At 40.9% G+C, this 14,119-nt stretch overlaps 1 protein-coding gene across 3 annotated transcripts in view; it reads right to left on the bottom strand.

The window, feature by feature from the left end:
* Positions 1-5,326, bottom strand: part of st3gal3b (ST3 beta-galactoside alpha-2,3-sialyltransferase 3b) — a 56,226-nt gene extending 50,900 nt beyond the window's left edge. For all 3 annotated transcript variants that reach the window (XM_060867185.1, XM_060867193.1, XM_060867200.1), the window contains exon 1: positions 5,171-5,326. The gene's annotated coding sequence lies outside the window, so the exon portion shown is untranslated. The remainder of the gene's footprint in view (positions 1-5,170) is intronic.
* Between the last annotated feature and the right edge of the window lie 8,793 nt (positions 5,327-14,119).

Below are 14,119 nucleotides of genomic sequence, written 5' to 3'. Positions count from 1 at the left end.
TCTCATGGCTTCATGGAGCAGATCTTTACATCTGAATGATTCCATATCCATCAGATGTGAATTTCACTGGTGTTAATGTTACTCTTTAGGTTTCATGTTGTCTTTAATAAACCTGTGTGTGTGTGTGTGTTTCAGTAAAGGAATGGAAGAAACCTGGGTTATCTCTGTGGATGGGGTTACTCGTACGTCTGACACAGCTTCACCTCCTTACCCTTTCAGCCCAAAGCGTGGCTGCTTCTTTTTGATCATCATCTTTTTTCCACTCGAGAACTTTCTGTGTTTACATTTGTAGCTCTTTAACCATTATCATTCCTCGAGCGTGTAAGTTATTCTGATGACTTTCTGGAACAAGACTCGAGAATCTTTCTACATATGACATGTTGTTTTAGAAAAAACAAACCACACAAATCACTTATCACTTTTTTATCTTCAAATGAATGTAAAAGTGATGCAGCTGTGTGCTGGTCTGAGACCAGTGGGCAGTGTGAGAACAGCCTCGTGCAACAAACAAGCTACAGTTCTGTCCTGTTTTATGTTAAGCTCCATGTAAGCTCCAAAATCACCAATCATCTCCAAAATCACCAATCATCACCAAAATCACCAATCATCACCAAAATCACCACCAATCACCAAAATCACCACCAATCATCTCCAAAATCAACATCAATCACCAAAATCACCACCAATCACCAAAATCACCACCAATCATCTCCAAAATCAACATCAATCACCAAAATCACCAATCATCACCAAAATCACTACCAATCACCACCAATTATCAAAATCACCAATCATCAAAATCACCAATCATCACCAAAATCACCAATCATCACCAAAATCACCAATCATCACCAAAATCCCCCAGAATGGGCTCAGTGAGACTGGGCCTCTATACTCTAACGTTTAACCATGCACAGTTTGTTCGGTTACGTGGAAGGAGAAAATTTTCATTTTCTTATTGTTCTGAATATTTCTTACTGAATATTTCTGTGTAGCAGGATGTAAACATCTGGAGTCAGATTCATGCTTCATTTACATAAACAGACAAATAAAAATATTAGCTGCAATGTTTTGATGTTCTGAGCGCATCTGATCGGCTTGACCCCGGTATCGCTTTTATTTATTATTTCTTTCTGGAATCACAGAAGAATAAAATTTAACATTGAGCTAGACACACCAAAGTTGCTATAGTAACTTCTAAGACTGGCCTCTACATGTGTGCCAAATTTCATAACTTTCCTACGTACGGTTCTATGGGCTGCCATTGACTTCAATGGCGGAAGAGGAATAATAATAATAATAAGAAGAAGAAGAAGAAGAAGAAGAAGAAGAAGAAGAAAACTAACGATAACAATAGGTGTCTACGCCCCTTCGGGGCTTCACCCCTAATAATAATAATAATAATAATAAGAAGAATAAGAAGAAGAAGAAGAAGAAGAAGAAGAAAACTAACGAAAACAATAGGTGTCTACGCCCCTTCGGGGCTTGACCCCTAATAACAATAACAATGGTGTCTACGCCCCTCGGGGCTCGACCCCTAATAAGTAACACAGGAGGAGTTGGAGCCCAGTTCAAGAATCTTAGCTTTTTAATGGAACAAAAAGCACATGACGAGAGCAAGAAGTCAGATGGACCTGTGAAGATCTGGGAATTTTTGTGAAAATCTTACAACATGACAATAAATCTGATGGAAGGATTTCAAAAATGTCTTGTCTTGTAGCTCCTCGTTCAAATTTACTCCATCGATCCTTCCTTAGTCTGAACAAACCAATTCACATTCTTCCCTCACACTCACACCCGTCTCTGACTGATAAACACTCAACACAAGCTCGGACAGAAGCTCGGATACACATCACAGCTTCATGTTAAGATTTATATTAACATTATTGTGCGCATTCTGATTCGAATACTTTATTGTTTCCATAGTAACGGCTCTCACGCTGGAACAATCGCTGATCTGGCGAGGAAGATGATGTTTATGTATGCAAGGAGTCTACAGTGTCGGAGCTTTGTAACGATCCGACTGTGTTGATTAGCCTAATGAGGTTATGAAAATGTACTGCGGCTGGGAAAACTCCAGATGTTCAATTTAACACCAAGAGCCACAGGTCAGAAGGTCAGCAGCTGAATGAAGTTACTGTTCATCTCATCACCTTAGTGTCCTGCCTCAGGTGTCTTGTAGATCTTCTAGCACTGCCCGACTGCTCCCACCATCTCTCAGGGTTCTGGCACCGGGGTGATGGAGTGAACTTTTTACAGACATCCAAACAGCGGAGTCATTGACTGTCCTCAAGACTTTGTGGTCTGGTGAAGACTGGTGAAGACTTTCCTCTTCAGGCTAGATTTTCTCCCAGCAAGTTTAAAAACTGACGGAATCCTTCATCTGAACCAGTGTTGATGTATATGATGTGTCCATTGCTGGAGACGTCATCGTGTTAGTCACACTTTTCTACCTCACTCTGGATGAGAAGGATGAGAAGGTCTGCCAAATACTGTAAATGTAAATGTAGCTGCAAGGCAGACCGGGGAAAAAAACAGTCACACACTCCATGGAGAAATGTTTGACTGACTTTCTGACCTTGCTTAGGCGTTCTGCTGAGATGCTAACTCTTTATCCGGAGAAACGCTAACAAGCCTTAGCCATCTGATAGCTTCACTGTTTCAGCACAAAACTAAACACAAAGTCCACCATCCATCTTCTAAAATCCTGATTAGAATTCAAACGGCGCTAAATACGCTGCTCCACTCAACATGCCTCGGGTTCTAATAATAAAAACCCTCAATACATGAAGGTGTGAGCGATGACTAGAAGAAGATAAAAAATAGAGGAAGTACATCAAGTTGTTTTTCCTTTCTTTTTTTTCAGTTGAAGTTCATGGGAATCCGTTTGCTTAAGTCATGCTGAGGTTGTTGAGGTGGAGGTAAACAAAAAACACAACTCTTCAGACACAACAACACAACATGCTGAACCTCACACTTGTACAACCTCGTTACAAAATCAACTGCGACTGTAACTACAGAAAAGGGTACGAACAGTGATTCCGGCACTCGAACAGAACGAAGTGTTGTGCCGCCGCGAAAGACAACTTAAAAAATGTACTTCGGCAGAGTTGTGTGATTTCTTATATTGTTTAGAATGGGTTCTGTCATGATGCGATCTTCAAACTGGACTGTACAAAAAAAGAAGCTAGATGACATTTTTTTAAAAAATCATTAAACACCTTTAGACTCAAATAATCTGTGTACAGAACACCAAATGTAGTTAATCACTAACATGCAGTAAGTAATGAACTGAGAGCCACAGGCTACTGTAGTATAAATTCGGCTAAGAGTTCGTTTTGGAAAATAAAGTCAAGATCGCGAGTGAGTGTTGATGCTCTCTGGGTTCTGTGGAGCATTAAGGGATTTTTTTTAGGTTGTTAGGGATTAAAACAGATTGAGAATGCACTTAAAATGGCCGACTCCCCGATCAGCACCCTAAGGATCGACTAAGCAGCTGATTGACACGAGGCCGCTGTGTAGAGACGAAGAGCTTCCATTAGTGTCTGAACCACTAGACCATTAAAAACAGGACAACAGGAAGTGGAGGAGAGAAAATTGGGATTCAGCTATTTGGCCTTGATGTGACCTGTTTAGATCAGTTCCAAACACTAATTTGTTCATCTGCTGGCTGCAATGATAAAGCTTCATAAATCCTGAAAACGTTCGGCTCAAGATATCGTGCTACAGAGAATGTCAAGTGTCCAGACAGACGGCCAGAGAGAAAGACAGAAGAACAGACCACTCCACACACTCATATCAGGTCTAAATACATTCATAGATACGTTCCATGATGTCTCAGAAACTCTGGAGCTGGTACTATGATTGATTTAACACAAGACAGTGGTTTCTGTAATATATTTGAAAACTGAACTAAACGTGCCACAAACAACCCTGGTGATGAAGGTCAATCACAGAACACCATTTTGGCACATAATTATGAATTCAACCAAAAAAAAAAAACAAGTAAACAAACAAGCTATTAACAATACAATTAAATATATGTTCAAATATATTCATTAACTAGCTAAAATGTCCACAGACGTTTGACTAATGTTAGCTTGATTAAATAAGAAAAAGAGTGATAGAATGTAACCAAAAGTTTGTAGACACCTGACCATCGCAGCCATGTATGCGCTTAATAAAGATCTCGTTGGAGATTTAGTCCAACTTTCCCGTTACAATGAACTTCACTATTCTCTTGGATTGTAGCTGTGTGGATTAGTGTTCATTCAGCTACAAGAACACGAGTGTGAGCGGAATCCGATGTCGGGATGTCGAAGAGACTCCAGTTCCAGTTCATGGAGTTGTTCCACTCCAACCATAACCTCAACACCATGACTTCATGGAGCTAACTTAATGGTTTGGACTCAGTTCCATGAAGGAAAACTGTAACACTCCTGCACACAGAAGACATTCTGTACAACTGTGTACTGCTGGATTTATTGAGAAGAACCACATACTGTATAAATGTGACGGTCAGGAGTCTACAAACCTCTGGATATGTGGTGTATGGAGTCTGATGAACATTGTGGCAATGCGATATATAGAATTATAGTTATTTTACGGGAAGAAACTAAAACATATGTTTAGTGTTTAATAAATATGAATAATAATCTATAATAAAAAAGGTTTAAGAAAAACACCTTGATTCGAGACTTAATCGAATCTTTTTAAGAACGTTAGATCTTAGCGAGCTCAACGGCTATAACGATATTAACGGTCAGATTCGTTTAAATATTTTTTAAAAATTCAAATTAAAAATCTGAGGCGAACCGTTATGCGCGTGGGGCCTAACCTCAGCTCGCGCACACCTCCAGGTCCAGTGGATGAACAGAATGTCGGTTAGTTGCTACACAGTTTAGTTTAGTTTTAGTTTTAGTTTTAGTTTATAGCCAACAACAGGTCTGATAGAGAGAAAGGAAACCAAACACAAAGAACCAACACCATTTTCTGTGTCGGCCTATAAAAATATGCTAAAAACCCCAGACCAGGACCTAAATAGTGAAGGTTTTACACAGTGACACGCCGAAATGACGCGACACGCTAACTGGATAAGGATGAACATTACCTCAACACACAGCTGTGTTAAGGTTCAATCTGTTCTTCTGTTATTTACCGTGTTCATTACCTGCTTTCTCCTTTCTCTGTCTTCAGTCCAAGGAAATCTTCACCGTAGGTTTATTTAAATCTCCTCCTGAAACCTCCATGTATTTCTTCTCTTCTGCGTTTCAGACAAACTGTAAGATAACGGTTTAGCCTCTGCGTAAGTGTGTGTGTGTGTGTGTGTGTGTGTGTGTGTGTGTTACAGAAAACACCCTCCCATTCGCAATGGAGGTAGCTCGTGGTTGCCAGATCTGTTCAGAAAACATGGAAGCCTACAGAAACTGTAACTGAACAGGTACGCGCACACACACACACACACACACACACACACACACATACACACATACTTGGCCAATAAACCTAATTCTGAGTATGATGATGTATATTAAGTACTGAACATTGTCGTGATGTTACCTGAACCATGGATGGTGTATTGATGGATTTACAGCTATCACACTTAACATTGTCATCTTCTACACATCGTTACAGTTATCATTTATTCGAGAAGAAGACAGCACTCTTTGTTTGTTTGTTTATTTGTTTGTTTATTTATTTATTTATTTATTTATTTATCATTTTCTATTTACATTTCATGTTGTGGATCTTCTCACTTTCGTTATAGAAGCTATAAAAGGACCTCAGTGGTTTATGTGGTTTTCTTTTGTTTTTTTGTCTCACTGTCTTAAGGATAATAAGAATTTTGACACCTGTCAAAAAAGAAAACCTACCTGGAGACTCCTTTCATACACGTTAAATAAAGTCACCCTGCCAGTGAGACGCTACAATAGAAACCATTCGTTACTAGAACGAGCCATTTGTGCGATGCTAATCTGAGGGAATATAATTCTTCTACTTGCTAGTCACGTTAGCATTTCTGCCGAGGAGAACGTTGTGTAAACTTTAATTTATTTGAATTATTTTGAGGTTAAATTCCGTGTTTTTGGTGACTGTGAGTGTGTGTCCTCACCCTAAAGGTCTGAGTGAAATATGGAAGGTATTATGAACTTATCTCATCACCAAGTATGCATGCATGTATGGACTTTCATACACGTGGCTAAAGACACAACTTTTACCACAAGGTCCTAGTTAGCGGAGGTAAAAAGGCTCACTCTGGCACCCCTGCATCCTTTTTTGACACAGTCATTCACTGTTTCACTCACATTGTGGGTTTAAATAACACTCACTTCTGGCTTTTTCCCCGAAATCAATGTTCCTTTTCATGAACACCACTTTCATGCCATGTTTCGATAGTCAGCTATGTGTGTGTTGGTCTGTTTTTTTTTTTAACAATGCACAGAAAATTCCCCAGTGTTGAACTAATGTTGAGCGTATTAGCACTTATGGTGTTGGATCAGCGTTAAACGGCGTTGCACAAGATTTTTTTCAAAGCTGGCAATTCATGTTTTTCAACCAATTCCTTCTAGTTTCGTGCTGAATATAAACTGTGAATATTAAAACACCAATTTCTTTACTTTTTTACGTCATCTGGCAGACGCCATCATCCAGAGTGACTTACATTTTATCACATTTTTTATACATCCGAGCATCTGCGGGTTAAGGGCCTTGCTCAAGGGCTCAGCAGTGGATGCTTAGTGGACCTGGGATTCAAACTTAAACCCTTCTGATCAGCGGTCCAACCCCTTAGGCTCTAAGCTGCCACATCCCCATTATGGTTACTCATCTCTGTACCGATTGTGGTCATGGTTGTGACATGGCCTCAGTGTGACACTGACATACTAAAAAAAACAAAAATCAACTAAAGGTCACATCAGGGCAAAAAAAAATTTGTGTCATTAGAACAGCCTTAGATGATGGTTAAAGGGTTAAACATTCATGCGTACACTCACCACAAATAAACTCGGTCAGTCATTTAAATATACAGTTTCACACTGTGACATAACTAAAATTAATGGAAGCCAAGATGTAGACAGTACATCTATGTAATTTTTTTTTATTTTTTTGTATCATTGCATCTCAAAATCTAAAGCTGGAAGTAACTGAAATCTGATGGAGATGCAGAAAAAAAATTAAAAAATATATATACGTATCGTCGCTGTCGGGCGGAAACCTCGTATGTCCAAATTTGGTCAATTTCATATTTTTTCACATATCGATGCTATTGGTCAGTCCCCACGTGGGTCTGTTATTTTTACAAGTTATTAACCAATCTAAAGTCTTGAAAATATCTTGAGCGCAAATCTCATAACTCCATTGGACACTTCAACTGTCCACCTCTTCCTCACTCCGTGGGAGAGCTTCGCGGCATATTTCTCCTCAAGAAGATTCGCAACGAATCAACACGTCTTCTGAGGTAAATGTCTTCAAAACACTGGGCTCAAAAAAAAATCTTGACCCCCGCTAGTTCTGGTGCTCGTCTGAGGACAGGAATTTAGCGCAAGACAATCCACTGCAACGCGGACTAAACCCTGTGTACTGCAGATAAGGTACGGCGTTTTTTTAATTTCCTGAAAAATAACGGTTTTGGAGATACGAGGATTCCGCCCCCGACAGCGACGATATGTGTGGTCTGGATGTTTCTACATCCTTTTGTGAATGTTGACTGATAAAAGGCAAAAACCAAAGGAAATACTTTACGTTGAACAAATACTGTACGTCAAGCCAAATATCTTGAACAAACATGACATGACAACTGAGAAAATGTCTACAGTGTATGCGGTAAATAATTGTAAGGTACGAGTAATTTTTACTCTCGTTGGTTCCTGTTTTTTTTGGTCACCCTGTACCATAATTACATCCATGATGTACATAATAAGAGACCTGGTTGTACTTTTTATTTTCTTTGAGAACTAGTTTAGATCTCTCACTTCTCACATCAGCCACCTCAAGGCTTAACTAACAGGATTGTCGACGGTCCCTTCGCCTTGATGAAACCGTTTGTTGAAAAAGCTTCAGTCAGCATGTGCTTGCATCCGTAAAGACCGGTCGAATAATATCAAATCAGAGAAGTAACCCGAGCCCCGAACCTCCATTCCATATTCGAGCAGGAGATCAGCGGAAGAGCTGTGTTTTCATGTCCTGGGTGTAACTCAATCATCTCCTCTGTAATAGTGAGCTCCCCAAGGACAACGCCTGGAGACACTTGTTAGACAAAAGTCTTTTTTTCTATATTTACACTTGAACTTTAAAAAAATACCATTATTGTACCATTATAGTATGAAAAGTGACCTCCTTAGTCAGCTTTGTTCAGTAATCTGCGTGATCTTTGTAATCTTTACCTAAATTTCTGTTGTGGGTGTGTAATGACAGCTCCGGTCAGGTGAAAAAAGGAAGTCCTTTAATTCTATCATATCGTCGCTGTCGGGCGGAAACCTCGTATGTCCAAATTTGGTCAATTTCATATTTTTTCACATATCGATGCTATTGGTCAGTCCCCACGTGGGTCTGTTATTTTTACAAGTTATTAACCAATCTAAAGTCTTGAAAATAGCTTGAGCGCAAATCTCATAACTCCATTGGACACTTCAACTGTCCACCTCTTCCTCACTCCACGGGAGAGCTTCACGGCATATTTCTCCTCAAGAAGAGTCGCAACGAATCAACACGTCTTCTGAGGTAAATGGCTTCAAAACACTGGGCTCAAAGAAAAAAAATCTTGACCCCCGCTAGTTCTGGTGCTCGTCTGAGGACAGGAATTTAGCGCAAGACAATCCACTGCAACACGGACTATTATTTATTTATTTTAACCCTGTGTACTGCAGATAAGGCACGGCGTTTTTTTCATTTCCTGAAAAATAACGGTTTTGGAGATACGAGGATTCCGCCTGACAGCGACGATAAGTAACTTCTATAAACAAACAAATATCCTCCGGAGCAGCAGAGTTACAGTTATTTTCTTAGGAACACCATGTGGACATAAATTGCAACGCAGCCGGAGCTACATTATCATCCGAGTAACTTCTTAAAATTTCATGCTCAAACTTTAAGCCACGTCTCATTCCAGAATCTGGTACAAATTGACACCAAATTTCATGTCCTGAAAAGGAAAGTGTTCCAGCTACAAATGTGTGTAGCTGTAAAAAAAAAAAAAAAAAGTTTCGTCAATCTTTTTGTTTGTTTTCGTCAATCTTTTGTTTCAGAAAGCTTGCAGACACGGTTCCACCGCATCATTTGATGCGGTGAGCAGCAGCAAAGTCATAAAATTCTATTCAGGACATCAGTTTGAAAAAGAAAAAAAAAACTCCTACAGTCGCTGCTCACACTCAGATGATCGGCCCCTAACAGGAAATGTGTGAAATGTGTGAAATGTGAAGGAAAAGAGTTGTGTGAACACGTACACTAGAGTAATGCAAGTTAAAGTGCTGTGCTGTAACACACACACACACACACACACACACACACAGTGAACAGTCAGAAGTTTACAGGGTCAAAGCTGTAGACTGTGTTTAAACACAGGAGCTCAGGATCGTTAATCCGTCCTGCTCACATGACTCACCAATCTGGAGTTAAACTTCTGAGTTGCTCTTCAGCCTTGTGACGTGTGAAACATTTACATTTACAGCATTTAGCAGACACTCTTATCCAGAGTGACTTACTTTTTTTTTTTATTTCAGTTTATACACCTGAGCAATTGAGGGTTGCTTAAGGGCCTTGCTCAGGGGCCCTGCAGTGGCAACTTGGTGGACCTGGGATTCGAACCAGCAACCTTCCGATCAGTAGTCGAACACCTTAACCACTGAAACCTCACTGTGATCTACACAGGAATATACAGAACAGACACACACTCGAATACGTTTATTTTATTTATTTATATTTATTTTTAAATAATGCCTATTGTATCTTTGGAATAATGTTCTGACTTTAATGTTTAAAAAGCACAGAAACAGAAGCGATTGTTGCAGTGAAGCCCCTGGTTTTAGCCGGTTACACTTTAACCAGTTTAGACTTTAACCTGTGGCATCAATAGAAAAAAGTAAAATATCAATAGTTCTGTTCGAACAGTGAACTGGACTAAAGCACGCAATGTTATTTTTTCACCATCAACATCTTGACACGGGCGTTATCTGAGCATGCGTCTGTGTTCTGCACAACTAGACAAAGTTAAGCAGTGCGTTAACACACACACACACACATTTTGAACAGTCAGAAGTTTACACGGTCAAAGCTGTGGATTGTGTTTAAACACAGGAGCTCAGGATCGTTAATCCGTCCTGCTCACATGACTCCCGACTCTGGAGATAAGCTTCTGAGCTGCTCTTCTAGATCTACACAGGAACATACAGAACATAGACGCACACTCAGATAACGTCCTCGTGTCAAGACGAAGCAAGCCTTAACTAACCGAAACTTAAACTTCAAATCGATTAAGAAAAAACACCCCGAGAAGTTAAACGTTAACGTTAAACGTGTGTGAACTTTATTGTTGTTTATAAAACATATTAATATTCCTGATTTTTAATCCTGAGTTTTAGTATCAAGGCCAGAAACATGTCTGTCACTGAAGTTTTATGAGGCAGGATTAATGTTTCCTAATGTTTATAACAGTTAATAAATGAAAAATGATAAATAAACCCTTTTAATAAATTCAAATCCATTTTTCAAAGATAAGATCTAGTTTATCTGATATATTAAAGCTTCACACTCACTTGAGATGGATTTCCGTTAAGCAATGTTTGTCCTTCCCCTTTCATTCATTCATCTTCTACCGCTTATCTGAACTACCTCGGGTCACGGGGAGCCTGTGCCTATCTCAGGCGTCATCGGGCATCAAGGCAGGATACACCCTGGATGGAGTGCCAACCCATCACAGGGCACACACACACACACACACACACACACACACACACACACTCATTCACTCACGCAATCACACACTACGGACAATTTTCCAGAGATGCCAATCAACCTACCATGCATGTCTTTGGACCGGGGGAGGAAACCGGAGTACCCGGAGGAAACCCCCGAGGCACGGGGAGAACATGCAAACTCCACACACACAAGGCGGAGGTGGGAATCGAACCCCCAACCCTGGAGGTGTGAGGTGAACGTGCTAACCACTAAGCCACCGTGCCCCCCTCCTTCCCCTTTGTCTCGTGTTAATAATTATCTAACGCTCTGTGCTAGTGTTATACTCCAGTGGAGCTTCAATGATTTCCACATTTACATAAAGAACAACAAATCAGTATCATGATGAATGATTGACCTGGAATGTCTAAAATAGAGGTTCAGTTGGGGGTCAAGGTGGCTTAGTGGTTAGCACGTTCGCCACAAACCTCCAGGGTTGGGGGTTTGATTCCCGCCTCCACCTTGTGTGTGTGGAGTTTGCATGTTCTCCCCGTGCCTCGGGGGTTTCCTCCGGGTACTCCGGTTTCCTCCCAGGGTCCAAAGACATGCATGGTAGGTTGATTGGCATCTCTGGAAAATTGTCCGTAGTGTGTGAGTGTGTGAATGAATGAGAGTGTGTGTATGTGTGCCCTGCGATGGGTTGGCACTCCGTCCAGGGTGTATCCTGCCTTGATGCCCGATGACGCCTGAGATAGGCACAGGCTCCCTGTGACCCGAGGTAGTTCAGATAAGCGGTAGAAGAGTGAGCGAGTGAGTGAGGTTCAGTTGTTCAGAGGATCACCTTTAGCTTTAACTGATTTATAAGTAATGATGATGAAAACTCTCATTTCACCAGGAAATAACTTTTTCTTCTGAGGTTGTGTGGTGGCCTCGAAAACCCGTCGGAGGATGACGAGGCCGAATTCTGGAAACCAGCCAGATATGATGGGAAAAAAACAGTCGTGTTTGTTTTAAGAAGAACAATTATTTTGACCTACACGATCTAGAAAGTTTTGCTTAGGTCATCTTTATCAGCCTCACCTTGGCATCCTTGCACAGAGAAGTAAAACCACCCGGTCTTGATTTGGTGCCTAACTCCATGCCGTAGCTGAACGTTTACACACTTTTTTTGTTTTAATCGATTTAAGAATTTATTTGCATTATAAAGCATTAACAAGCTCATGCTTTCTTCTCCATGGTGTTATAATAATAGCAAAACTGTATTTATATAAGTATGATGATATCACGTTTTGTTGTTACTCATGTTGCCCACCATTTAAAACCTCACATTATCATCAGATCAGTATATAATACGTTCATGCCATTAATCACTGGTTATTTCTCCAGGAATTTTTCCCCAGTTTCATGTTTTTTTTTCTTTTTCCCAGGCCTCCACACCTACGGGTATCATGATGTAAACTTGACACTTTCCTTTCGTTTGGGGGAATTTCCCACCGTTACTATATGAGCCTGAGCGAAAATAAAAAAGGTTTTGAAAGTACAACGAGGGGATTTTGGCACTAGTAAGCAGTGGACTCGGCATTTCTTTGCACGATTTAAAGCAACTGAAGTGAACTGGGATGTTTGGATGGTGTGTACACCGTGTTTAACACAAGCATACCTAATATTTTCATTCTCTCTCTCGGTCTCGGTCTCTGTCTCTGATCCATCCTGATGCTCTTCTGCTCAGAGGCTTTTCTGTGCTGCTGCCGTGTTCCACATGGAGCCTGGAGATTTATGGGCCTGCTGTGGGTAGAACCACCTACTACACATCACAGTCGTCACCTCTGACTCGCTCATTAGGGCCTAAATTTATAGATCCCTGTAAATCTGCTTTGCGACAATGTCCATTGTTATCACTAAGCTGAACGGAATACAGGATGTTTAGTGACATCACATCCTGTCTTGTTTACCATTCCATATCAGAGAGAAAGAAAGTAGAAATCAATTTGTCTGTTGGTTGGTTTGGTGTTTAAAGCTTCCTGTAATAACTGAGATAAGCTTGTAGGTCTTCATGATCATGCAACATCTAACATTTAGCAGACACCCTTATCCAGAGTGACTTACAACTGAGCAACTGAGGGTTAAGGGCCTTGCTCAGGGGCCCAGCAGTGACAGCTTGGTGGACCCAGGGTTCGAACCCATGACCTTCTGATCAGTAGCCCAACACCTTAACCACTGAGCTACCACATCCCACATACCATCTTCCACTAGCTTCACAAACCCAGACATGGAGCGAATCGTCTCTCCTGGTTCAGCAGGGTTGTGGTAAGGAGTGTGTGTGTGTGTGTGTGTGTGTGTGTGTGTGTGTGTGTGTGTGTGTGTGTGTGTGTGTGTGTGTGTGTGTGTGTGTGTGTGTGTGTGTGTGAGAGAGAGAGAGAGAGAGCTGTGGCTGAAGAATGGTGGAGAAAGTTGCTGGTTTTTCCACAGTACCAGGAAATAGCTTCAACTCCTGGGCAGATTATAAGAGTGCGTCCTGCAGACGTTAGCTTGCCAGCGAGATGCCACATAACTCTCCAACTCACGTCACAGCCTCGCTTGACTTTTCTGAATTCGACAAAGAGCGAACAGGAGCGTGTGGTGGTTCAGGGACATAGATTATATATTGTTTTAGAGGCTGTTAATAAACAGAGTAAACGTATAAACGAGAGAAGTGAGAGCGCTAAACCAGTGACCTTACACAGACAGACAGACTGAATAACATGTGAGACAGGTGAACGTTGCTTACATGTTTATTAGCCCTTAAAGCACAGTCCTGAGCTGCTGAGTAAGAGCTGTCCATGCTTTTTTCCCCCTCCTTTTATTTAGATGCCTGTCTGAAGATCAGATTACAGCCTGTGACCTGACCAGCAGAAATGTACTAGTTCACATGTAAAAGTGCACACAAAGTTGCTTATTCGCATAAAACAAAACACAACAAGGTCATGGCTTGATTGGTTGATTGGTTTATTAACAAATTACACCTTCATAATAACATAAATGTGAATTTTAGAGTCTCGCATACAACTTTAATCCAGTGAGGGTTTTTTTTTTTTGCACCTCAGAGAAGACTGCAAGTTCCACAGCAGCATGGAAAATTTCTGAGAGTCAAGCTCTGAGAGTCACACGCTTCAGATGAGCAGTTTCCCAAAAGCCCGGTAAAGCTGCAGGGCTGGGAGTACTGCATTCATTAACGCAGCATTCCACCATGCAA

This window comes from Tachysurus vachellii, chromosome 1 (genome assembly GCF_030014155.1).
Source record: "Tachysurus vachellii isolate PV-2020 chromosome 1, HZAU_Pvac_v1, whole genome shotgun sequence".
Taxonomy (NCBI): Eukaryota; Metazoa; Chordata; class Actinopteri; order Siluriformes; family Bagridae; genus Tachysurus; species Tachysurus vachellii.
Note: the sequence above shows the minus strand (reverse complement) of the source record. Positions and strands in the feature narration are given on the sequence as shown.